Source organism: Rhinoderma darwinii, chromosome 4, assembly GCF_050947455.1.
Source record: "Rhinoderma darwinii isolate aRhiDar2 chromosome 4, aRhiDar2.hap1, whole genome shotgun sequence".
In the NCBI taxonomy this organism is placed as follows: Eukaryota; Metazoa; Chordata; class Amphibia; order Anura; family Rhinodermatidae; genus Rhinoderma; species Rhinoderma darwinii.
Genome location: NC_134690.1, coordinates 62,335,517 through 62,361,040, shown reverse-complemented (window position 1 = coordinate 62,361,040; position 25,524 = coordinate 62,335,517).

Here is a 25,524-nt window from a genome sequence, read left to right as displayed (position 1 = left end):
GAGGTGTGTAGTTTCCAAAATGGTGTCACTTTTGGGGAGTTTCCACTGTTTCGGCACCACAAGATCGCTTCAAACCTGTCATGTTGCCTAAAATATATTCTAAAAAACGGAGGCACCAAACAAATCTGTAGTTTCCCAAATGGGTTCACATTTGGGGGGTTTCCACTGATTTGGTACCTTCAGGGCGTTGCAAAACCGACATGGCACTGAAAACCAATCCAGCAAAATCTGCGCTCCAAAATTCAAATGGCGCACCTTCCCTTCTGAGCCCTGCCATGGGTCCAAACAGCAGTTTATTACCACAAATGGGGTATTGCCGTAATCGTGATAAATAGTTTTACAAGTTATAGGGTGCTTTTAATTCTTCACCCCTTGTAAAAATTAAAAATGTATATTTTTTTTAAGTAAAAAAGTAGATTTTTCATTTTCACAGACTAGCTCCAATAAATACAGCAAAATACCTGTGGGGTCAAGATGCTAACTATACCCCTAGATAAATTCCTTGAGGGGTGTAGTTTCCAAAATAGTGTCACTTTTGGGGAGTTTCCACTGTTTTGTCACCACAAAACCTCTTCAAACCTGACATGGTGCCTAAAATATATTCTAAATAAAGGAGGCCCCAAAATCCTCTAGGTGCTTCTTTGCTTCTGAGGCCTGTGTTTCAGTCCATTAGCACACTAGGGCCACGTGTCAGATATTTCTAAAAACTGAAGAATCTGGGCAATAAATATTGAGTTGTGTTTCTCTGGTAAAGCCTTCTGTGTTACAAAAAATTTTTTATTACAAATGAACGCCTAAAGAGTTAAGAAACTTTCTGAATTCTGTTTTGAATACTTTGAGGGGTGCAGTTTTTAAAATGTGGTGATTCATGGGGTCTATCTAGTATATAAGTCCCTCAAAGCCACTTCAGAACTGAACTTGTCCTTGAAAAATAGCCTTTTTAAATTTTCTTCAAAATGTGAGAAATTGCTGCTAAAGTTTTAAGCCTTGTAACGTCCTCGAAAAATAAAAGAATGTACAAAAAACGCTGCAAATATAAAGTAGACATATGGGAAATGTTAACTAGTAACTATTTTGTGTGGTATTACTATCTTTTTACAAGCAGATACATTTAAAATGAGAAAAATCATAATGTTTGCAAATGTTCTTTAAATTTTGGTGTTTTTCACAAATAAGCAATGAATTTATTGACCACATTTTTCCACTAACATAAAGTATGATATGTCTTAAGAAAACAATCTCAGAATCGCTTGGACAGGTAAAAGCATTCCAGAGTTATTACCACATAAAATGACACGTCAGATTTGAAAAAATGGGGCTGGTCTTGAAGGCCAAAATGAGATTGGTCCTGAAAGGGTTAAAAAGCCAACGACAAACACAGTTGAAAATGAAGAAATCATACCCTACCCCCAAAAAGTAGACTAAAAAGTTGGGACTGGTTAAATATGAAGAAATCATGGGTTATGACAACAGGAAAGACAAATATGTTTACAGTTGATGGTGAAGACACGGAAGTAATAGACTGCAACAAAAAATGGATCTAGTGGTCAACAAACACAACAAAGACTTAAACAATTGATGAGAAGAGGAAAAGGACGGCGAACAAGAAGATGGATGGTTCAATTAAAGAAATCGTCAATGTGTCATTGAGAAGCCTGAAGAGCCAACAGAATACGGAACCATCTAGAGAAACATTATTCATGTGGTCACCAGGAGTGGAAGACAACTTGATGATGGCATTTAATGATAATAAAGAAATTATGGAATTGTTGGTTTATATGTTGTACAGTCTGCCCTATAATCAAACTGCTGAATAATTCCCTAAAGTTTCGTTTGGATACAATTAGACATAGTGTTGTAGTATTTGCGCCATTTGTACATAAAAAGGAGAGCAATATAACATACATAACACAAAGAAAGTACACTTATTGTGGTAAAAAGTTTGTTGTTAGCCCGGTTTATAGCTAAACTTGACATCAACTATAAAGAAACAAAAATATCTTGTTTCCCGTGCTATAGAATATCCTATTTTCTACGAGATCATTATCATTCCCTTTACCCTCCCAGACACATCTTTCATCGCTGTGCCCTCTCACAACCTCCTCTTGATGTATTGCGGTAGTGAGTGATATCCGCACATGTCCCATTGTATTACAACAAGCACTGGCACTGAGCGAGCCTTGCAAGTCACCCAGTCATGATTTAAAACCTGCATTGCCAGTGGAAGCATAAGAATATATGTCCGATGCTTAGATTTGGCCTCCAAGGGATCAATAAGGTTCTGATATATTCTCCTGAATCCTCTGAAAGCATTGCTTTACTATTTGCATGTAACTCAAGCATCCCAGCTGGTTTCACCTTCCCCAAGGCTTAGCAAATAATGTTTCTGTTCACATCTATAAAATTGCTTCAGCTGTACAGGGAAAGGCAAGAAATATTGGCTTAGTCATATCTTTTATCATTACTGCTATGACAAGCAGCCTTCTATGTGATGCATTAGCAGCAACAAACACAGTCAATGTCTCCTCAGCTGTGATTAACGCTTACAAAGCCAGTTGTACTGCTTAAGGCTTTGTTTGTATCCCGTTTGACCATCACACTACTTTATCCCTGTTTACCAGTCAAAGGTATTATATTGTATGGTATTGCTTGGACTTTATGTTCTAAAGCAGCTCGAAGACAGTAAATAACTAGCTACGATGCACAAACAGTATTTATAGATAATATAACTTAACGTAAAAAAATTACGCAAATTGTGAGAGTTACAACACTGATTAATATATATATATATAGATATCTGTATGGATATATATATATATATATATATATATATATATATATATACTCTGTGCTCGAAGTGTGGAGTATCCCTTTAAAGGGGACCTGTCACCAGCTTTTGAATACAGGCTTTAGAAGGAAGCACTATGCCTTGAATATATAGGCTATTGCTTCCACTGCAGAGACATGCTAGGAAGATTTCGACCAGCCAAAAGATACATCACCAATTGGTCCTCCGACTGTGATTTCGGCAAACCGTATGACCATCTGCAGTCAAAGATCACCAGACACAGAACAAAAAAATAAAACCTCTCTAATTTTAGATCAGCCATTGATTGGCCAACTACAGCCAAACACAGAAGAACAATTATGTCTAATTGTTTGCCCATTATCAGTGATTTACACAAAAGAACATTGGCAACTAATAGCTGATAATGAGTACAAAAAAGTTGAAATCATTTGCTTCAACTAACATTTCAGCTTTACTAAAAGGAGTTCAACAAAGTCTATTTTTAATTGAAAGTTGAGAATCTGTAAGGCCAGTGCTACTCCTAGACTTTTTGTACGCTACTGATTGATTTTAACTCTTGAGTGACAGCTGCAGTCCACAAGATTGCATGAAACTCAATGTATTCATTTGGACTGAAGCTTTAGCTCAAAAGTTAAAATCATTCATTAGCTCTACAAAAAGTCTAGATGTGGCCCTGGGCATATATGAGAGGAAAAAAGAACCAAAACAGTGCTGCTAACATCAATTGTAAATCCAGACAAGGAAGTAATTAATAATAAAAGGATTTATTGGGTTTAGAATGGTTAAATAGGCTACTGGACCATCAGGTCCATCTGGACCATCAGGCCGAATACATTACATTGCAAAGAAGCAACTTTAAAAAGTGAGGAAAAGGAAGAGAAAAAAATGCCAAAAAAGGCAGGTCAGGGATCACCTCTGATGTCACGCAGGGTCATGATGATGCAAAGGGTCAAGTAAAAATACATTAATGGTTAAGTAAGTAACAAAAAGGTTTTAGTGGCAATAAATCAATGAGTACATGTCAGATGAAGCTGGAAAAAAAGAATAGAACTGGAGATGAATAAAAAAAACTTAATAGTGGGAAGGGGGACCGATCGAGACTCACAATTATGATTTACTTGTCTCATGGGGCAATGTCCAGAGGTAAACCACAGGTGGCGCTCAAAGAGCGTCCCTGTAGTCAAGGAAACTACAAAACTACGGTGGCCGCAGTAGGACAAAAGGCTTGGAGAATGCAAATTCTCGTAGTGGTGTTCGAGCGCATGAAGTGCATGGAGGTTGAAGAAGTACTTAGCAAACTGTGATTAAGGTATGCTAATCTTCAGTGGCTATGGGTTAGAGGGGGGAGGAGGGAAGGGGTTTGGAGGGAGAGAGGACAAAATGGACAATGTGAACAGGGGCTTGTCAGTGTTTTAATTTTTGATGTATGCAAACGATGGATAAGGAAGCAAATACAATGTTGGTGCTTTGACAAGGGTTGACAAAAAAAAAAAAAAGAGGCATTTAATACAAATTAAGATATTGTATATAGGAACATGAGAAATAAAAACATAAAAGGATTGGTAATTAATAGATCAATAATTGGTCCATTAGTAAAAATAAGGTCTAGTAGGTAGGAGCGAAGGGAAATGTCAATGTTAGGGGTTAATGATATTTTGATGCCATTTTTAAAAGATATTTTAGTTGCAGATCATGATTAGTCTAGGGATGTTTCGGTGATAGAATTTAGACCACTGGGGTTGAGACAGACAGGTTTATAGATCCAGTAATTCTCACGTTGTTTTAGGGCGTTGAATCTATTCATTGAAGATGATGGGATTTGTTCAATTGGTGTAATTAAAATATTATCGAAGTTGCAATTATGCACAAATGAGAAATGGCGTGATACGCTAGGTTTAAGAAAACAATTAGTGATATTTGATCAGAGTTTGTTGATCCTAGAGCGTAGTGGCTGTGTGGTTCTTCCAATATATTGGAGTTTACATGGGCATTGTAGTAGGTAAATAACATAGTCACTTGCGCAGTTTAAAAAGGTTTTAATATTGAAACATTCTGAAGTGACCGATGTTTTAATTTGGTGTGCTATATTAGAGCAGCACATGTATCTGGCGTGACCGCATCGGTAAGAACTGCATAGGGAAGGGAACATTTGTGGTGGAACTGGGTTTAGGATTGCGTCATTTGCTCGGTGCAAGTATGTTTCTTAGTGCCTGAGATCTTCTGTAAGTAATTCTAGGTCTGACAGGTAAACTCGTTTAACTCGTTAAATGCTGCAGTCAATAGCGACCGCAGCATTTAAATCGTTAGAAAGAGAGGGACGACCCCCTCTAACAGCTCATCGCGCACCCGCAGTGCAATCGCGGAGGGGCGATGGTTGCTATGGCTGCCTGGGGCCATCTTTGTGCTCCTATTAATAGCAGCCTGTCAGAATCACGATATACTGCAATATATTAGTTAAATTATTTTTTATTTTTTTTAAAAAGTAAAAATTTGTAAAATAAAGCTGTTTGTTTATGTAAAAAAAAAAAAACATTTAAATTTAAAGTTAAAAAAAAAACCTTTAGCGATTTTCCCCCTAGAGCATAGTAAAAAAATGAAACATAATTGGTATCGCCGCGTCCGTATATCATTATTTAACCCGCACGCTGAACGCCGTAAAAAAAAATTGTAAACGCCAGAATCTCTATTTTTTTGGTCACCTCATCTCCTACAAAAAGTGAAATAAAAAGTTATCAGAACGTTGCATGTATCCTAAAATCGTATTATTAAAAACTACAGCTTATCCCGCAAAAAATAAGCCCTCATATCACTGAATCGATGGAAGAATACTAAAATATAGAAAAAACTATATATATTTGGTATCGTCATACACGTATTGACCCACAGAATAAAGTTAACATGTTTTTTTAATTGCACAGCGAATTCCGTATAAACGACGCACAAAAAACAATGGAGGAATCGCTGTTTTTTTCATTTCCTACCCCACAAATAATTTTTTCCCGTTTCCTAGTACATTATATGGCACAATAAATGGTGCTACGAAAAACTACAACTCGCCCTGCAAAATTCAAGCCCTCATAGGACTATATAGACGGAAAAATAAAAAAGTTATGGCTTTTGGAAGGTGGGGAGGAAAAAACTAAAATGAAAATCTGAAAAAGGGCTGCGGAGGGAAGGGGTTAAAGGTGGTGATAAAATTATGTTTGCTATTTTCATTATACCTTTTTCTAAGGACAGGTAATACGCAATCATCTTAGAATAGTGACATTTCTTTGGCATTAGCACATTCAATAAAACTTTTTGGAAAGTTTTGTTCTTTAAAACGTTTATTTTTTAATTTTCGTTTCTGCCATGAACTTCTTTTGTGTGGAGCAGTTTTTCCTTCTTTCTCCTGAACTGTCCAAAGGGAATGTTTTTGAGCCAAGGGGGGTAGTGTGCACTGTTAAAATCAAGGTAGCTATTAAAGTCTAATGATTTGAAATGAGTACTAGTAACAAGGTTGCCACTGAAATCTCTGCTAATAGTCAGATCTAAGAAGTCAATTGTGTTTGGAGAGAAGTTATGTGTGAAGTTTAACCCAAAGTCATTATTCTTCAGATAATTGCTGAAAAGGTCAGCATCAGAGTTATTGCCATTCCAAATGAAGAATAAATCATCAATATCACGTCGATAAAAAATTATATTGTTATTAAAGGGGTGGTTACCCATGATGAATTTGTCCTTGAAGGCACCGATGTATAAGGCCCGATGCCCACTTCAGTTTTTTCCTTCAGGGTGCTAGCCGTTTTTTTGACGGCTAGCACACTGACCCATTTATTTCAATGGGGCCATGCATACTTCAGTTTTTTTGACGGTCCCATTGCTCCATTCCGATCCAAAGTAGAGCATGTCCTACTTTGGTCCGGGATTCCGTGACCGTGAGGCCCATGCAAGTCAATGGGGCCATTAAAAAAACTGAAAGCACACGGAAGGCATCCGTGTGCCATCCGTGTGTGACGGAGCCGTTGCCTAGAAATATTACACTAATCGGCAGCCACTTGTCTCTATCAATCACTGATAGAGAAAAGAGGCTGCTGATTAAAAATAAAATAAAAATCCGTTCATACGTACACGGTCGTTGTCTTGGTGACGAGTCCCTCTTCTTCCTCCAGTCCGGCCTTCCTTTCTGACGCGGCAGCCTGTGATTGGCTGCAGAGGCCGCTGCAGCTTGTGATTGACTGCAGAGGTCGCTGCAGCCTGTGATTGGCTGCAGAGGCAGTCACGTGGGATGAAGCGTCATCCCTGGAGGCCGGCCTTCTGACGTCATCCTGACGTGCGTGACCGCCACTACAGCCTGTTATTGGCTGCAGCGGCGACATGGATGAAACGTCATCGCTGGAGGCCGGACAGGAGGAAAGTAAGTATGAAATGTATTATTATTATTTTTTATTACATTAAAATTGTATTTTCCGTGCGCCAAGCATGGTACTGTCCAGGGTGCTGAAAGAGTTACCACCGATCAGTGCAGTCCGTTAACTCTTTCAGCACCCTGGACAGTACCATGCTCGGCGCACGGAAACGGAAACACGGAGTGCACACGGGAGTGCACACGGCCGCTAAAACGGGCACACGAATCCGTCACAAACGGCCGTGAAAACTGTGGCGGAAGTTGGCATAGGATGGAGCAAACCAGGATCCCATTGCACAACCTCTTTTATGTCTGGAAATAGTTAGAAGTGAATATATTGTGTTTGAGAATAAAATCAATACTATCCGTTAGGAAACGTGCTTGAAAGTCAGGTATATTATCATCAAGATCTAGGATGGATTCTATAGTTAGTAATCTTTTGTTATGGGGAATATTAGTGTAGAAAGTGGATACGTCAGCAGAGAGAAAGCAGAGGGATGAGAAGGTTAAAATTTATGTGGCAATAACGTCGAAATGCTTTCACCTATCCAAGCAATTCTGAGAATTGTTTTCTCGTGACACATTGGACTTTATGTTACTGGCAAAATTTGCTCGATACGTTCAGTATTTAATTGTGAAAAACACCAAAATGTAGCGAAAAATTGCAAAAATTTGCATTTTTCTCAATTTAAATGTATCTGCTTGTAAGACAAGCAGTTATACCACACAAAATTGTTGGTAATTAAAACCACACCCCCCCCATATGTCTACTTTAGTTTGGCATCTTTTTTTGAACATCCTTTTACTTTTCTAGGATGTTACAAGGCTTAGAACTTTAGCAGCAATTTCTCACATTTTCAAGAAAATTTCAAAAGGCTATTTTTGCAGGGGCCAGTTCAGTTGTGAAGTGGCTTTGAGGGCCTTATATATTAGAAATCCCCTATAAAACACCCATTTTAAAAACTGATTCAAAACAGCATTTAGAAAGTTTCTTAACCCTTTAGACGTTTCATGGGAATTAAAGCAAAAGTAGAGGTGAAATTAATTTTTAATCCATTTTTTTTTTGTAACACAGAAAGTTTTACCAGAAAAATGCAACTCAATATTTATTGCCCAGATTCTGCATATCCCACATGTGGCCCTAGCGTGCTTATAGACTGAAGTACCGGCCTCAGAAGCAAAGGAGCACCTAGGGGATTTTGGGGCCTTGTTTTTATTAGAATATATTTTAGGTACCATATCTGGTTTGAAGGGCTCTTGCGGTGCCAAAACAGTACAAACCCCCCACAAGTGACCCTATTTTGCAAACTGCACCCCTTGAGGAAATTATCTAGGTGTATAGTGAGCATTTTGACCCCACAGGTTTTTTGCAGAAATTATTGGAAATAGGCCGTGAAAATTAAAATCTACATTTTTCCCAATAAAACGTAGGTTTAGCTAATTTTTTTCATTCCCACAAGGACTGAAGGCAAAAAAAGCACCACAACATTTGTAGAGCAGTTTGTCCCGAGTAAAACAGTACCCCACATGTGGTTATAGATGGCTGTTTGGACACACGGCAGGGCTTAGAAGGGAAGGAGCGCCATTTGGCTTTTAGAGCTCAAATTTAGCAGGAATGGTTTGCGGAGGCCATGTCGCATTTGCAAAGCCACTCCATACAATGCCGGTGTCGGCTATTTATTACAACCGACACTTCAGAGTAACGAGCAGCATCACGCTCGAGTGCGATCCCGCTCGTTTAACTCGTTAAATGCTGAGGTCAATAGCGACCGCTGCATTTAAATAGTTAGAAACAGCTCATCGCGCCCCCTGCAATGCAATCGCGGGGGGGGGGGGCGATGGTTGCTATGGCTGCCTGGGGGCCTAATGAAGGCCCCCAGGTCCGCCATCTTTGTGCACCTCAGAATCACGATATACTGAAATACATTAGTATTGCAGTATATCGTGCAAGCGATCTAACGATCGCTGGTTGAAGTCCACTAGGGGGACTAATAAAAAAAAAAAGTAAAAATGAGTTAAATAAAGGTTTTTTTTATGTAAAAAAAAAAATAGAAAATGAATTAAAAGTTTAAAAAAAAAACCCCTGTTCCCATTTTCCCCCTAGAGCATAGTAAAAAAATAAATAAACATAATTCTTATCGCCGCGTCCGTAAAAGTTTGAACTATTACAATATATCATTATTTAACCCGCACGGTGAACGCCGTAAAAAAAAATTGTAAACGCCAGAATCTCTATTTTTTGGTCACCTAATCTCCCACAAAAAATTTAATAAAAAGTGATCAAATGTACTCCAAAATGGTATTATTAAAAACTACAGCTTATCCCACAAAAAATAAGCCCTCATACCACTTAATCGACGGAAAAATAAAAATGATATGGCTCTCGGAATTTGGCGGCACAAAATAGGTTTTTACTTATAAAAGTAGTAAAATATAGAAAAAACTATATATTTGGTATCACCGTAATCGTATTGACCCACAGAATAAAGTTAACATGTTGTTTTAATTGTATAGTGAATTCCGTAAAAACGGCATGCAAAAAACCATGGAGGAATCGCTTTTTTTTTCATATTTTACCCCACAAATAATTTTTTTACCGTTTCCTAGTACATTATATGGCAAAATAAATCATGCTACGAAAATCTACAACTTGTCCCGCAAAAATCATGCCCTTATATCATGCCCTATATCGACGAAAAATAAAGACGTTATGGCTTTTGGAATATGGGGAGGAAAAAACTCAAATGAAAATCTGAAAAAGGGCTGCGGCGGGAAGGGCGTTAAATATTGGTACAACATCAGCCGTCCTCCAATCCTGTGGCAATCATCCTGTTACAAGAGAGTCTAAGAAGATGAGATACAACGGTCTGTCCAATACTGAGCTTAATTCCCTTAATACTCGTGGATGAATGCCATCTGGGCCAGGGGATTTATCAATATTTAATTTGCTCAGACGCAGCTGTACTTCCTCCTGTGTTAAGCAGCTAATATTGGGTGGGGAACCTTTATCACTGTCCCCCTGAATATCTGGTACTGGCAGCTCATCAGTAAACACAAAGGAAAAGTATGTGTTTAATATCTCAGCCCTGTCTTCGTCGTCTACATTTATATAACCAGTATCATCTTTAAGAGGACCAATATTATCAGATTTTTTCTTTTTGCCCTTAATATATTTATAAAAAAATTTGGGATTCATTTTAATGTCGTTAGCGATTTGTTTTTCTGTATAATTTTTACATTTTCTATTGAGATCTTTGTAAGTCTGGAATGCTTTTGTTGAGCCTTCAGTCTGAATGTTTTGAATGCTTTTTGTTGTTGTCTTATTATATTCAGTGATTCTTTATTCATCCATATTGGTCTCCTTTTATTGCTAGATATTTTGTTACCAGTGGGTATAAACTTACTACACGATTCATGTAATATATCTTTAAAAACTCCCCATTTAGCATCGGTATCCCTATTTACCATTACATGAGCCCAGACCACAAGACTTAGGCCCCATGCACACGACCGTATTTTTTCCCTCCCGTAAATACTGGCCATAAATACGGGTCCTTTGTCACACGTTTTTAACCCATATTTAACCTCTATTTACGGACCCGTGCCCGTAAATACGGGTCCGTTGTCATCCGTATTCCACCGGTATTTACGGACCCGTAAAAAAAAGGGGGCTGGAAATTATGTCACAATCATGTCCAAACCCCTTAAAAGGGTCACATGGGCATTCAGACGCCATTTTCTCTGCTTCTCTTTATTAAAAAATTTAAATCCCGAGGTCGCCTAGCAACGCTCCCGTAATTACGGGTGCACACACGTAGGCACCCATAATTACGGGAGCCGCATAGACTTCTATGGGCCTGCCCGTGCCATAATTACGGCCTGAAATAGGACATGTTCTATATTTTGTAACGGCCCGGGCACCTTCCCATAAGCAAACGGCATGGTACTCATGGCCAATAGAAGTCTATGGGCCCGTGATTACGGGCCGTAATTACGGCCCGTAATTATGGCCATTTTTACGGTCGTGTGCATGGGGCCTAAGTGTTTCCCTCAGTTGATTGAATTTTGCTTTCCTAAAATTCCAGGTTTTTGTTGCTCAACTTCGTATTGTTTTTATTGAAAACTATATTAAAACGTACCATATTGTGGTCACCATATTGCTGCCTACCCCTGCCTTAAAGGGGTTGTCTGGGAATAGAAAAAAATAAGGGTCTGCTTTTTTTATAGAAACAATGCCACTCTTGCACATGGGCTGCATCTGGCATTGCCTCATTCATTTGAATGTTAATGAGCTGCAATACCAGACACAGCCCATATACAAGAAGGGCACTGTTTCTTTGGCAATTCTGTCAACACAGACCAATAATTGTCATTGCTGTTATTTGCTAATTATCAGTTGAAACTATGTTAGAATATTGTGGTGCTAGTTGATGCTACGTCTGTACATACACTTGGTATACAAAATACATTTTAAGCAAAAAAATAAAAAATGACTAAGGACATGAATGTAAATCTATCCAAATTTTCATGTTACTGTTGTCAAAAAATGTCCAAGACATTTGGTGCCTTCCCTGCAGACTTTTCACCATTTGTCTTGTCTGACATTCCTATCCTCATTCAATCTGGGTGAATTTTAACATTCCTATTACAACTTCTGCATATTCTTGCAATGTAAAAATGAAATTCACCATTCGCCCCTAATAAGATATCAGAGGTTGCTATGGTTATGGTAGACCGAAATGAAATTATGAATTGTTCAAGACACAGAAGAGCAGAAAAAAAATAACTGTACTTTAGTTTACATCTAGATATAATCTACATATAAAGCTAAGCAAGTGCATATATGTTGCTTTAAGTGAACCTCCAGTTGCGAGTGCGTCCACATCTCCCATCAGAAGTTTAAAAGTGACCACTGGAAACAAGAAAAAGAAAATTCTGACCACCTAGATAACCGTCCGACTCCTTAGGTACTTTACTCTTTCTTATGTACTGTACAGTAAAATTGAAATGTGCGTTCCCTCTGATGTGCATTTCCCATGTACAATTTCGGGAGGGTATGTATGGTGATGTAAACTAGTCCCTAGTGTTTTTGCAAAAGGTTGTCCCGAACAGGGTCAGCCTTAGGATAGACGGCACCTCATGCAAAATTATCTTTTGGCGCCCCACCCCATCATAAAAAAAATGGCCCATAAAAAAAGTATAATGCCCCCTACAATATAATGCCCTATATAGTGCTCCCAACAGAGTATAATGCCCCTTTAGTGCCCCCCATACAGTATAATAATAATATTTAATAACATAATATATTATAACCCCTTCAAGGACACAGTATTTTTTCCTCTAAGGGTAAGTTCACACGCAGAGTCAAAAACTTTTCAAAATACGGAGCTGTTTTCAAGGGAAAACAGCCCCTGATTTTCAGACGTTTTTTGAGAAACTCGCGTATTTCGCTGCGTTATTACGCCCATTTTTGGAGCTGTTTTCAATAGAGTCTATGAGAAAACGGCTCCAAAAACGTCCCAAGAAGTGTCCTGCACTTCTTTTGACGAGCCTTCATTTTACGCACCGTATTTTGACAGCGACGCGTAAAATGACAGCTCGTCTGCACAGAACATCGTAAGACCCATTGCAAGCAATGGGCAGATGTTTGCCGACGTATTGGACCCGTCTTTTCAGGCGTAATTCGAGGCGTAAAACGCTTCCATTACGTCTGAAAAGAGGTCGTGTGCACATACTCTAATTGTGCCCACACAGTATTATGCCCCCTAAGTTCCACACACAATATATTGCCCCCTGTAGTAACCCTACATAGTATAATGTCCGCTTTGTGGCCCCCACATAGTATAATGCCCTCATTTATGGACAGTGACTTCAAGGACTTCTCCTGGAGTAGAATCCCCGGTCACAGAGTCGGCAATGCTGTGGACGGGGATTCCGCTTTAGGTGTTGCCACTGATGTCACTGTCCATATATGGACAGAGACATCATGCGCTCTATCCAGGAGCGGAATCCCCGGGGACAGGGAGATTCTGCAACTTCAGGGAGCTAAAGTGGCCGCTAGTAGATAGCAGAGCAAAAAGATACCTCCCCGCTCTGCTAAAGTGGCGTCGCTATTGCTGTAGCAGCCGCAGCGCCTGCTAGCGGCACGCCGGCCTAAGGGGACCGTCCCGATGGGCGTAAAGGGTGCCCTCATGCCTGGTGTCGGCGCTAGCAGCCTCTTTGGCTGCTACAGCGGTAGCGACCCCACTGAGCGAAGAAGCCCCTGGGCTAAAAGGCGGCTGCTGAGTCGCCGGGCCTGGGGTCTTCTGAAACAAGCAGGGGAAGACAGCACCCCCTTCCACCTACTGGAGTGATACTCCCTGTGCAATGGCACAAGTCATACACCCCTAAGGCTGGCCCTGGACCCAAATGGGCAACCCATTTCAGAATGAAGTCACCACAGCAATCTGCAGATCACCACCAATGCGGCTTCATTAACCCTCAACAACCAACTGTTATTAGCATTGAAAGTTGCAGTCACTCATCACCACTGCCCTGAAGGGAAAATTCTGTAGCACATGCCTCGAATGTGCGACCAGAGTTCTTCGCTCTGACACATAGAAGGATGTCTTTAGTGGGGCATCCCCTGTATTATATCTATACAGCATATAGGATTGTCCAGGTGTTACAACCCTCTCTGGTTTTTGTTATTTTTACTTTTTTTTTTTGTAAACGGAGAATAAAAAATGAAAATCAAAATTAGCTCCAAGTTAATTGACAATATTATGATGTTCGGTTTTGGGCTGAATATTAGCACTTCGCTCTTCAGCTATCATTCTTAAAAGGCTTATATAAAAAGCATGGTGTAGGTCACAATTATACTGGAAATAACACAGGAAATTTTTAGAATTTTTGCACAGATCCCTTTTTGGCTGTGTGGAATACTTGAATTAACATTTACACCCGTATCTTGAAACAAGTCTTATATTTGTTCTTTTCATAGTAGAACGTTTTTATCATACGTTACGCTCTAAGTATTTATGTACACATTTCTCATAAGGTGAATGTGGAGTTTTATCAGGTGTACAAGAAATCAGTGAAGCTAAACCTTCAACACATTACTCATTGGGCCAGTGCTGTGAAAATCTATCCTTGGCAGACGAGATAAGAAGCGATTCACCTTCGTGGATTAAAGTATTACTAGTATCAAACAATGGCAGCATCTTCCACGCAATATGTAGTAAGCCAAGGAAGGGAAGTGCACAAGAAGAACTACATTTTTTCTTAGTTTTATATATTTACAGGTAATTTCATTACTTGTGATAGACCCCAGCAAGATAATTTTTGATCCACCCAAATAACTCTTAGGGCTAAAGAGAGCTTAAGACTGGAAGTGTCTTCAGGACCCGGAAAAGAGCCTGGACCATCAACATAGGATTACTCCAGGAGAAGGCTTTTGTGTTTTTTGAGGTTCCCAATCATCAACTGCCACACAAGTCAAATTGGTCACTCCCTTAACAAGTTAATCTTGCAAGTATAATTTTAGCATGGAAAATCCCCGACACCCTATGAATTTTCTCTGGCTAAACTTAGTTGAATATATTAATTGCTGGTTTTCACCGCCCCAACAGGAGGATATCCAAAAGTTCATATCATTAACAAATCCTCATTGAGTGACATCTGGGACACAGAGGCGCCTACAGAATATAGGTCAAAGACAAGAAGAAGGTCTTAATGGGGTGGCCCATTACATTTCTTATTAATTTATATGTATATAGAATAGGAAATCATACTGATTTCAAATATACATATATTAGAAATTCTGCTCACATACCTTTCTTGCAGTTGCCTCTGTCAACAAAAACAAAAAACGGTATAGCCCACAGATTAGTTTATGGTAATGCATCCATAGTATAACTAAATGGACTAAACATGGCGTCAGTCATCTAACTCACCATAGTAACAACATGACAACATCAGCTAGGGATAGGTAGCCATTTTATAAATCATCTAGAGAAACAGTAGGGCAGATTTACTAATTGTGTCTTAGCGTAAACTTAGAGAGGGCAGTCAGAAATTTCACCAAATTTATCAAAGTGTTGCATGCTTCATGATAAATTTGGCGCATATTTCTGGACACTTTTCCCTTCCTTCTCCCATCTATTAGCTTAGTTTACGCCAGTTTTAACGTCAAAATTGTGGCACATTTTCATTTCACAGTGTCACACTTTAAGCCACGCTCTTTCCACCAGACCATACCCCATTCTGGCCAAGCCATGCCCCTTTGTTGAGTGTGTCAAAAAGTGTGTCTAAAACAGTTAAGAACTGTGGCGCACAGCATGTACGTCAAAATTCTGGCTCAATTTGAATAGCAAATCTGCCCCTTAAAATATTCTTCCACCATTAGTTCTTTCATTAGCCCATAGATTTGTCCTCTATGTTGTCACAACACATGTAGGTCATGTAACCCTAATGCTAACTGAATGCTAGGGGTCACATGATGTGTGTAGGGGAGTCACATGATGCCATGTTTATTCCTATACCGCTAGCCTATGGATGCATTACACAGGACCATGGTATGGTAAGGTATGTGAGCACAATTTCTAATATATGTTTTCCTATTTTACAAATAAATAAAAAATATAAAAACTGGAAAACCCCTTTAATCACAATAAAGAGACAATCGTTACGCATCGTCCCTTTGCATTTGCATCACATCAGCAGCACATCTCCTCCATGTTTACACAGGGAGATGTGCTGCCGACTAGTGACCATTTTATTAGCCGCATGAAAGGTCCGATCAGCGTTTGCTCTTTCATCGGCTGATCATTACTCTCTTTATACCTGGCAATGATCAGGAACAAGTGTTTATATGAAGGCTCGCTTGCCCAATCATTGGGCCGTATAAAAGAACCTATATTCTCCTATTCATGACAAAAATCTGAAATGCTGGACCAAACATGCTCTTGCTCACAACTGGGTTGAATACTTGCTTACTACTTTTTACTATGCTCAGACCGGTCCACCGATCAGAAAATTATGGTATATACCAGCTATAAATTTATGGATGGGATTTACCCAAAAAAGCAATGGAAATTGCAGAAGAAAATAACAAAAGACAAGTGTAACTATATTTAGACTAAAAAGGGAAAAAATCAATTACAGCAGAACAGTAAACCGGGAATTACAAGATATTCCACATACCAGTAAATAATTGGCAGAACAGAGGTGCCTGGCTATCTTCATCTTCCGTCTATGTCTTCATTTTTATTGCCTTTAGCATGCAAAAGGGCAAACCTTTGGAAAGCTCACAGTAGACAGACATCTCTCGAAATATTACCTATAACATTCTGTACTCTCCTCAGCTTTACCTGTGATCTTCCAGACCTGATATCATCTACAGTAAAAAAAAAAATTAAATTTTGGCAATTAGCCGTGGCAGCGAAAAGGGCAAAGTTAATTTACACCATTGTCTTCTGATTTTTTTCTGAAAACTCATGTTGATTTCAAATTTTCATTTCATCAGAAGTTAACAAAAAAAAAATCCATTTGTCCTAGAATATGCTGCAGTGCTATACACAAGTGTCCATTAGCTGTATGCAAAGAATCCGCATTAGGCTTTACATCATGCAGAAAATGGCATTAGTATAAAAGTAAGGCTACATTGTGCCAAATAAAAGAATCCGTGAAATTATTTTTCAAATGTACTGGTTTACCTTGAATTACTTGTGTTGTCTGCCGAATATTGTACATCCATAAATACACACTTTACCTTAACCTCTTGCCGCCGCAGCCATTTTCCATTTTCTCATTTTCATCTTTTCCCCCCCGATCGTCTTCCATGAGCCATGACTTTTTAATTTTTCCATCAACATAGCTGTATGAGGGCTTTATTATTTGCGGCGTGAGTTGTATTTTTTTTAATGGCACCATTTAATGTACATGGAATGTACATGGAAAAACGTAAAAAAAACTTATTTTTTGGGGTAGAATGGGAAAAAAATATAATTATTTTTTTTTTCATTTTATGGTGTTCACCCTGCGGTAAAAAAAACCTATATAAATATGTTATGTTTTACTACTTTTACAAAATAATAACGATTTGGTAAAAATGTTTGTGTCTAAATATTCTGAAACTCACACCTTCTTTATTTTTTTGAAGATGAAGCTTAATTTTTTGTGGGGCAAGTTGTCGTTTTTATTGGTACTAATTTGAGGTACATACAATTTTTTGCTCACTTTTTATCTCAGCCAATGTGACCAAAAAACAGCAATTCTAGCGTTTCTAGCATGTTTTTGCACAAATTGCGACTTCTATTTGCCAGAAAACTAGTGTAGTATGTTTAATACACCCCCACATAGGTTTATAGGGGCTGGAGCTTCATTTTTCTGTTACAGAGCTCCACATCCCCTAATATTCTTCCACCCCTGCAAAGCTAAACAGGGTTGTATGAGAATAGAAAAAAGGGTCTCCTTTCTTTTTCCAGAAACATCGCCACTCTTGTCCATGGACTGCGTCAGATATTGCAGGTCATCCCGATTCAAGTGAATGTAGCCGATTTACAATTCACGACACCGCTCATGGACTATGGTGGCCCTGTTTCGTAAACACCTTCAAATAATAACATTCTGGCTGGCTGCAGCCACCACTAGGTGGAACTCACTACAGATGGGTCCTATTAATCTCAATACTAAATCTACAGGCAAAAAGCTCCTATGTTCCACACATCAGAATTTTATCCTTTACTCATTGGCTATAAAGGACATGGGTTTTCGAGGTTTGCTTCAGAAATCAGAGCATCAGACTTTCAGTCAGTGTAAAATATATCAGTCAATGCGGACATTCATATAAATTATAAGAGCTTGTTCAGACTAACGATTTTCACGTCCGGCTTTAGAACGTACAGCATCTGAACTGAACATTGACCCATAGTTAATAGGCCAATTCAGACATTGTTTTTATTTCATGGGTCATCCGTCAGTGATGAAAAAATTGCAGCATGTTCTATCTTTGTCTATTTTTCACGCAGGAGTTGCCCTTAGAAGTAAATGGGTCTGCGTGAAAACCAGAGGCCAAGAGAATGCTATAAGCAATAGAAAATGGAATTTCCACAGTCACGTGACCATCCTGGGGGTGTTTTCAGTGGGTTGGGACAAATGAGGACATTATTCAGGTTTTTTTTAATAGACGTGAAAAACGGATGGCAAACTAATGCCACCTGGACGAAAAAAAACTAGTCTGTTTTTTCACTAACCGGACTCAAAATCACGTTTTAAAACGATCGTCTGAATAAGCCCTAAATAATCCCATTATTTTCTTCCACTCTCTGCTCCTGTTCCCATGTCCTGTTCCCATTTTCCCTACTCTCCTCCATGATTCTTAAAATTTTTAATTAACTTTTGCATATCAAGTCATTCAGACCAAACCGTTTCAAAATGAGAGAAGTTCTTATTCTTTTGATAATATATAAATTCTAGTAGTATGCCCCGGTCCATATTTCTGCTCCACTTCTCAAACGTTGCAGTTTTATCAGTTATCCATTTACTCAAATTTCTGTCACAGAACAACTCTTTTGTTATCACAAGTTTAAGCCCCTTTGTTCTATTTACTTCAGAAATGTGCACGTTGATATATCCATCCATATGTTCATCATAAATATTAATTTCCAAAAAGTTGACCACTTTCTCCCAATATCTTAAGGGCTTGGGATAGTGCCAGAGAAGATGAACCAGGTCACCTTTATCAGTTTTACATTTGGGCATAATTCTGACCTTCTATGGCTGATCTCATACACCCTACATGGGGTATAATTTATCCGGTGTTTGATCTTGTTCATTTTTCGTCGTTCCTTTACCTAACAAGATTTTATATAGTTTTCCTTTCCTTTAATGTGCTGTGTTCTAAAATGGGTCTATTTCTGTAAAAAAAAAAAAAGTAATTTTTCCTCTTTACATTGTTTCACAGCGTGCTTTACTTTTAGATATCTAGAACATTCCCTACTACATACAGGTTGTTTAGAATTGAAAAAAAACAACATGATTTATATTTCTTTATTTTCCTTATTAGGCAAGGCTCAATTAATATAGGGGTATCCCCTCTTATCTTTAACGAACAACTCAAACTTTACATTTCTGTGTGTCAAAATGCTTGAACCTCTGGAATATAATAAACAGATTGAGTGAAAGCTCAGAAACATAAAAAAATGCTGTTTTTTTTGTACTAGACCGCTGATACTCCTTGATACCACTTTAATACTTATCCAAACTTGTGGTGGTCACCGGTCACAGAGAAGTTAAGAGGAGGAAATACAGAAAGACCCATCCTCTCCCCTCTTACCCCCAACCCCTAACCTCATCCACCATAATCTAAGGTCAGGAGGTTCTATTATTTTGAGCATAACCCAACCTCCATCTTGCCTTGTTTATCTAGTGTCAAATAGTACCATTATTTGAAAGTTAAAAAACAAACAAAAAAAAAAACAGTTGCTCTGTAGTGTGTGCTTTCCCGAAAGAAAAGGGAGGTCAGTCCAAAGAGCGCTGTAAAAAAAAAAAAAAAAGTTTAATATAACAAGGAAGCACAACCACCCTATTGTCTGTGCCGCACGCCCCGCAATAAAAAAAAGTAAGCGGCCCAGCACAGTAAGAAAAAAAAGGGATAAGGGAACAGATTTATCAATTAATAGCTAAACATTTCCAATCTATCAATTTATAGTCCTTTAGAGTCCAACCATTTAACCCCTTCACGACATTTGATGTATGGCTACGTCATAGCCGGATAGAGGAAGTATGGAGCAGGCTCAAGGCTGACACTTCACAGTTACGAACAGGATTGCTCTTGAGCGCGATCCCGCTCGTTTAACCCATTAAATGCCGCGATCAATAGCAACCGCAGCATTTAAATAGTTAGAAAGAGGGGGGCGACCCACTCTAACAGCTCAGGGTGATGATGGTTGCTATAGTAACCTGGGGGCCTGATAACGATCCCCAGGTCTGCCATCTTTGTGCTCCTATTAAGGCTGGATTCACATGAGCGTGGCGTTTTTGCGCACGCAAAAACGTGGTGTTTTGCCAGCGCAAAAGGCACTTAACAGCTCCGTGTGGCCTCAACATATGATGCGCAGCTGCGTTTGGATGTTTGTAAACAGAAAAGCACGTGGTGCTTTTCTGTTTTCATTCATCCTTTTGACAGCTGTTGCGCAAATCACGGTGTTCGCACGGAACTGCTTCCGTGTGACATGCGTGGTTTTCACGCACCCATTGACTTCAATGGGTGCGTGAAAAACGCCCAAAGAACGGATATGTCGTGACTTTTTTTCAGCGGACTCACGCTGAGTAAAAATCACGCACATGTCTGCACGGCCCCATAGACTAATATAGGTCCGTGCGGCGCGCGTGAAAATCACGCGCGTTGCACGGACGTATTTCCCGTTCGTCTGAATAAGGCCTAAGCCTGTCAGAAAGACGATATACTGCAATACATTAGTATTGCAGTATATAGTGCAAGCTATCAATTGACTGCTAATTAAAAGTCCCTGAGGGTGACTAATAAAAAAAGTAAGTTAAATAAAGTTATTTTTTATGGAAAAAACGGTTTTCCCATTTTCCCCCTAAAGCAGTCAAAAAATAAATAAACATAATTGGTATCGCCGCATCCATAAAAGTCTGAACTATTACAATATAGCATATGGTGTGCGCCGTAAAAAAAAAACTTAAACTGCCAGAATCGCTATTTTTTGGTCATCACATCTCTCACAAAAAATGGAATTAAAAGTGATCAACACCTCGCATGTTCCCAAAACGGTAGCGCTAAAAACTACAGCTTATCCCGCAACAAAATAAGCCCTCATGCTGCTTAAACGATGGAAAAATAAAAGTTATGGCTTTCAGAATTTGGCGACACAAAATAAATTTTCGTTTTCACAGCTAGCTTTTTCCATGTAAAAGTAGTAAAACATAGAAAAAACGATATAAATTTGGTATCGCCGTAATCGTATTGACCGACAGAATAAAGTTAACATGTCGTTTTAATTGCACAAAAAACAATGGAAGAATCACTGTGTTTTTCATTTTCTACCCCACAATTTTTTTTCCCATTACCTAGTATATTGTACAGTACAATAAATGGTGCTAGGAAAAAATACAACTCGTCCCGCAAAAATTAATCCCTCTTGGGACTATTTCGACGGAAAAATTAAAAAGTTATGGCTTTTGGAATGTGGGGAGGAAAATGAAATTGAAAATCTGAAAAATGTCTGCGGCAGAAAGGGGTTAACTACATCTTCAGAGGTGTAACAAAACATGACTTTCCTTCAACCATTACTCGAAGTCTTGTTGGAAACATATGTGCATATTCCTCTTCAGCTTTTCTGACACTATGTTTAATATCCCTAAATTTTACTCTCTGTTTCTGTGTAGCTTTCAAAATAGTCCAGAAACCACATCATCTTATTTCCGTTAACAGTAGTGAATGCCCTTTCTCTTGCCAATTTTAGGATCATTTCTCTGTCCCTGGGCGATAACATTTTCAGAATTATTGCCCCCCGGAGCAGTTGAGCGTTGTGGGACTCAATGATCTCTTTCTACCAATTAGAATTTGGACAGATTGTTTTCCCCAATTTGATTTATCAACCATTGCTGTATAGCAAACAATAATGTGGTACAGTGTGGAATCTATATGAAGGTCATTTTGTGTCAAAAAAGTCAAAAGTATTATTGGATTGATACCTTTGTTGACTAACCAGAAAAGTTGTAATTGCAATTTTAAGAATGACACAGAGAGGGAAGTCTTGGAATTCAAATTGATAAGAACTTTCCATTCATTAACACAAGGACTCACACTGGAATTTATGGCCCACTACATGGACAAACTTCACACCCCTGTATTACAGCAGACTGACTCCGTATCTCTGAACTTCTAAGTCATCTTCTCTATTGCCCTTCCATCTTTACCAAAAACTTTGGCTTGTCTTTATGACGTTCCACATGTACATTGTTTTTGTGTATGTCCTAATAGGCGCATGTGCATATTTCTATGCACAAGCACAATATTCTGGCATGCAGATGTTTGCCAGTACATTGAAAGTAAAAAAAAAAAAAAGAAGTAAAGTTAAAGTCCCTATATGGGACAAAAAAAAAACCTTTAAAAAAAGTATATTTTGTTTAAATAAATGAATATATCACTGAATAAATACACAGAAAACATTTTTTTAGAATAAAATATATATTTTTTTTATATAATACATATAACATGTAGTAAACCCCACATATTTGGTATTCCATATGCATAACAAAATATACTTCAATTATTTACCATTCAATTTGGTCAGCGATCAACAGGGTAAAGAAAAAGAAACCCTTGGAGGATTTATTTGTTTTTTTTTTGCTTGTACTACAAAATAAATAAATAAATATATAGAAATTAAACACTAATGTATACACGTCCCAAAAATACAAAAATAAAACAGTTTTATGATCTGAAATGCCAATATGGAAAAAAGCGAAAAAAAAAGTGTCTGGTCTTCAAAGGGGTTGTCAGACGGCAACCAAAAAAAACTAAAAAAAAACTCCCCAAACACATCTGAAATGTTTCCCTAGTGTGAATACCTCCTTCGCTAGCTAATAAACACATTTTAAGAACAGTAACTTACCCCCGATATCACGGTTTATACGCTCCTTCACTTCCTATTTGAAGGCGGGACTTGGGCGCTTTGGAACTACATATTCCATCACGCCTTTCTCTGGTTTCTGCAGCCTACTCCCCACCCTCTTTACCAATAGGTTCGCACCCAGTGCGCCCACACCTGAGCCCTGTAAGTTCTTTCAAAGAGACTTCCCCAAATAAAATAAAATACTCCTGCATTTTCTACCAGCCGAGCCAAAATGTCTCTGATAATATTAATATTCTCAATGTAAATCCATGCCTGCTTTAATAAAACTATTATTTTATTGACTGGGAGGTATGGTGCTAGACTTCGCTCTTGCGGAGAGAGACAGAAATTAGAACATGTGACTTAAAGGGGTTGGAACTGTGACTGCTCCTTTCCTAAGCCAGCTTCTTTAGGTCACATGTTTGATGAGGTGCCGACACAAACCGCAGTAGGAAGCCAGTAGAAGTCACGTGTTGCCGTGTTGGATCGTCATCAGGTAGGTTGAAACTACTGAGCTTCAGGGATCACATCACGTGACTAGGGTTCCCTTTGGTGAAACTGGATAAAAGTTGAAATTCATCACTATTGGTAAGTAAGATTATATATATTTATAAGGTTAACCCCTTCGCGACCACCCCACGTAATTTAACAGGCTGCAGCGCTGGTCCTTGTGCCTGCAGCCCGTTAATCTACGTGTGCTCCTAACGGAGCGCACAGGCATTCCCCTATGGCAGGGATCTCTCAGTACTAGCTGTTACTAACAGCCTTAGTACTGAGGGAAAACATCTGGTCAGATCACAGCGGTGATCCCCGGCGATTAAACACTTATATGCGGCGGTCAATAGTGACCGCCGCATTTAAGGAATTAGAACAACATTGGCACCCCGTGACGCGATTGCGGGGTGCCGACAGTTGCTATGGCAATCGGAGGCCTAACAAAGGTCTCCAGGTCTGCCATTTACTGAAGGCGATAAGGTCCTGCTAGAGGCAGGACCTAATACGCTGCCTGTAAGTGTGAAACGGACAGGTGTAATACCCTGCAATACATAAGTATTGCAGGTATTATAACGACGATCAGATAGTTGGACCTTCAAGTCCCTAGTGGGACTAAAAGGTTAAAATATTTTTTTTTTAAAATGCACAAAAATAAAACATTTTAAAGCTTCAAGTAAAATATTTTTAAATCACCCATTTTCTCTTATACTTATGTATTGCAGGGTATTACACCTGGCCGTTTCACACTGACAGGCAGTGTATTAGGTCCTGCCCCTAGCAGGACCTAATCACCTTCCGTAGATGGCAGACCCGGAGGCCTTTGTTAAAAAAAAGTATTAATTAGGGATCAAAAAGTCGCCGAAAATTGTACCAATAAAAACTACAGTTTGTTCCACAAAAAACAAGCCCTGATACAGCTGTCTGGATGGAAAAATAAAAAAGTGATGGCTCTTAGAATATGGCAACATAAAACGAAATTATTTTTTTAAAACACTGTAAAACATTAAAAAAAACTATATACATATGGTATCGCCGTAATCACATCGACCCGCAGAATAAATTAAATGTCATTAATAGCGCACGGTGAACGCCTTAAAAGAAAAAAAACAATAAAAAACAATAAAAGAATTGCTGTTTTTTGGTCACCACGCCTCTCAAAAAACAGAATACAATGTTATCAAAAACTAGCATGTAGCCCAAAATGGTTCCAAAAAAATTACAGATTGTCCTGCAAAAAATAAGCCCTTACACCGCTCCGTCGCATAAAAAGTTAATGCTCTCGGAATATGGCAACACAAATTGTGCAGTGTCCCAAAAGTGATTGGGAACCATTTATCAGTGCGACAGTGACCCACATCTGCGGATTATTATTTATTTACCGCATTATTGTACCCTCTTATTGTACCCTGATTTACTCCGCACAGTTTATATATGCCTCCACATTATAAACTGAAATACCATCAAAACCCCAAACAGAAGTACTGCCAAGCAAAATCTGCGCTCCAAAAGCCAAATGGCGCTCCCTCCCTTTTGAGCCCTACAGCTTGCCTAATCTTACGTTTACGTCCACATATATGGCATCGCCACACCCGGGATAACTCGTTTAACACTTTATGAGGTACTTGTCTTCAGTGGCACAAACTGGGCATAACATATTGTGCACTAAAATGGCATATCAGTGGAAAATTGCAATTTTCACTTTGCCCCAACCGCTGCGCATAATTTCTAATGAAAAAACACCTGTGGGGTCAAAATGCTCACTACAACCCTTAAAAGGCCCTAAGGGGTGTAGTTTCCAAAATAGGGGTCACTACTTGGGGGTTTGTTTTACTATTTGACCTCAGAGCCCTGCAATTGTGGGCCAATGGTGTGAAAATCACCAAAATAGACATCAAATTCGCATGTTGCTCTTCAGTTCTAAGCCCTGTCATAAGTCCAGGCAAATGATAAATGCCTAGAGGGATGTAGTTTCCAAAATGGGGTCACTTCTTGTGGGCTTCCACTGTTCTCTGGTATCTCAGGGATTTTGCAAATGCGACATGGTGCCCAAAAGGCACTCCAGCAAAATCTGCATGCCAAATAGCGTTCCTGCCTTTCTGAGCAGTTTATGACCACAGTTTATGACCACATGCGGGGTATTGCCGTACTCGGGAGAAATTGCTTCACAAATGTAAGGGTGCTTTTTCTCCTTTATCACTTGTGAAAAT